This window comes from Amphimedon queenslandica, unplaced genomic scaffold, assembly GCF_000090795.2.
Source record: "Amphimedon queenslandica unplaced genomic scaffold, v1.1 AMPQUscaffold_13178, whole genome shotgun sequence".
NCBI classification, from domain to species: Eukaryota; Metazoa; Porifera; class Demospongiae; order Haplosclerida; family Niphatidae; genus Amphimedon; species Amphimedon queenslandica.
Genome location: NW_003546586.1, coordinates 8,032 through 11,004, shown reverse-complemented (window position 1 = coordinate 11,004; position 2,973 = coordinate 8,032). Strand labels below are relative to the sequence as shown.

At 32.3% G+C, this 2,973-nt stretch overlaps 1 long non-coding RNA gene across 1 annotated transcript; it reads left to right on the top strand.

Annotated features, from left to right (window-relative positions):
• The first annotated feature begins 4 nt into the window (after window positions 1–4).
• Window positions 5–2,720, top strand: LOC109584701 (uncharacterized). The gene is made up of 2 exons (XR_002186136.1): window positions 5–51; window positions 2,449–2,720. It is a non-coding gene; the product is annotated as an uncharacterized LOC109584701 (long non-coding RNA).
• Window positions 2,721–2,973: the final 253 nt, after the last annotated feature.

The following is a 2,973-nucleotide window of genomic DNA, read 5'->3' as shown; positions in this document are numbered from 1 at the left end:
TACAAGAAACAATGGGGGATATAGCTACTAGTCAAACTGAGACAAAGAAGAGTAAGTTTGTATGTTAGTACTGGCCAAACACCTCAATACATTATCTGATGCATATACATGTACTTATGCTGTGTAGAAAGTTTGAGCTGATTCCGATCAAATTTGGATATTTTACAAATTTGTAAAGTTGCTCCAAAATCGGCTCAAAGCCCCTGTACTATAGTACACGGTCTCAGGCCAAATTTTTCCAAAAATTAAAAGGAGAGAATTCTCCATTTTTATTACATTTCTTGATACATATACATGTACTTATGCTGCATAGAAAATTTGAGCTGATTCCGATCAAATTTGGAATTTTTACGAGCTTTTAAAGTTTCTCTAAAATTGGGTCAAAGTCCCTGTACTATAGTACATGGTCTCGGGCCAAATTTCGCCAAAAATGAAAAGGAGAGAATTCTCCATTTTTATTACATTTCCTGATACATATACATGTACTTATGCTGCATAGAAATTTGAGCTAATTCCGATCAAATTTGGAATTTTTACGAGCTTTTAAAGTTTCTCTAAAATTGGGTCAAAGTCCCTGTACTATAGTACACGGTCTCGGGCCAAATTTTGCCAAAAATGAAAAGTAGAGAATTTTCCATTTTTATTACATTTCCTGATACATATACATGTACTTATGCTGCGTAGAAATTTTGAGCTGATTCTGATCAAATTTGGATTTTTTACGAATTTTTAAAGTTGCTCCAAAATCAGACCAAAGTCCCTGTACTATTATAGTACATGGTCTCGGGCCAAATTTTGCCAAAAATGAAAAGTAAAAAATTCTTCATTTTTATTACATTTCCTGATACATATACATGTTTTTATGCTGCATAGAAAGTTTGAGCTGATTCCGATCAAATTTAGATTTTTTACAAATTTTTAAAGTTGCTCCAAAATCGGGTCGAAGTCCCTGTACTATAGTACATGGTCTCGGGCTAATTTTTGCCAAAAAGGAAAAGGAGAGCATTCTCCATTTTTGTTACATTTCCTGATGCATATACATGTACTTATGTTGCGTAGAAAGTTTGAGCTGGTTCAGATCAAATTTGGATTTTTTAATGAATTTTATGAAGTTTTAAAGTTGCTTTAATGCATATAGGATGTAATATTAATGTTATTACTTAATTCCAGTTAATTAATATAATATTAATAGTAATATAACTAGTAATTAATATAATTATCATTGTATTATTATGTACCATATAGTGGAAAATTTTCATGACCCAAAAATTTCGCAGATCTCTTAAAAAATCAATTTTGTGGTTTTAATTTTTGGTTATCTACTTTTCGGCCATCTTGAATTGTATTGAATTGATTTTTGCGAATTTTATTTTTGTGAATTATTTTTAAAAATGTAAAATCCACAAAATTTTTGAGACATGAAAATTTTCCGCTATATGGTAATTGACTCATTATGTTATTAATAATAAAGTAATTGCTAGATATAGTGGGATTTATTGATGAAGGTTTTATTTTGACGAATTGGCAATTAAAAATAAAACATCAAATTTTATAATCGTCAAAAATTTTGTACTTTGTGCCGTGTGTACGCAAAGGGCACTATTCGTCAAATTAAAACTTACCAACCAGGGAAATTTACTGTTTTCGTCAAATTTTTTACTCGTCAATAAATCCCGCTATACGGTATATTGTGACTAATGATCACCTAATGATCAGTGAGTAACTGAAGTATTGAATTATAATCCCCAGGGGGTCTACTTCAGTAATTAGTACCAGACCCCTTGTTCCTAAATTTCAATTATTCATACCCATTATCAATGATACAGTATTGGACCTCATTCATTGTATGTTAGTCCTCACTAAATCAATTAATGTTTAACATAATGTCACCTCCTCCACATTATAATGAGACACACATTAACTGATACAATAATGACTATGCTTATGCTCTATATTTTATCAAGCTTGATTGATCTTCACCTGTTACATGTAGATTTCTTGCATTATTGTCAACTGTGGTCTTATTATCAGCAAAGGTTAGGTATTCATGTAATTGTCAAGTAGTGGAAGTGAAGTTTATGTGTACTCATCTCTCTTTCTCTTCTCTCCTTTCTCCTATTATCATCTCATTATTTGAAATTTGGCCCCTGTACCATAGTACGCATTCTTGAGCAACTTTAATATGGTCTATAGTATCACTGGGTACTACTGTATAGCGCTTTAATTTTGCGGATTGATAAAAATCAATTTTTCACGGAAATAACTTTTGCGGATTCGCAATGTTAGTGCCACACCTTTAATGGCAATTGAAATATTAGCAGATCTTTAATTTCGCGGTTTCATGCTAACCGCGAAAATAGCAAAAGTTTAGCTCCTCCAAAATAAAGCGCTATACGGTATATATTCTATTTTTAACTCTCTCTGACTCTCTTTTTCTATCATATGCAGATTAGTTCAAATTATAGTGGGACTCTTCCCTGGTCAGGGGTTGGGTCTCAGTATTGTTGGTGGGCGTGGCTCTCCCACTGGGGACGTACCCATTTATGTAAAGAGGATCCTACCTGAGTCAGTGTTACAGAAAGACTCAGAGATAAAGACTGGAGATGAACTGGTAGCAGTTAATGATTTAATAATACATAATGTAACTAAGGACTATGCTACTGAAGCTCTTACTAATGTACAGGGAGCAGTGAGACTACTACTGATACAGGACCTATGAATGATATGATATCTGGAGACTGTATTGAATGAATGAATCTATTGATTGGTCTCTTTATTTCTTTCTCTTCTTTATTTCTTTTACTCTTGTGTTTTATTTCTTTTTTGTCTGTTTCTGTCTTGGTTTTTGTGTTTTTTATTTACTATTTAAACAAGCGTAACAGGGTAAAAAATATTCCTATAATTGATTTCACTACCTTGCAAGTACAACTTGGTCATTATTAAGACTTATAGAGGTTCTCTCTACCTATAATG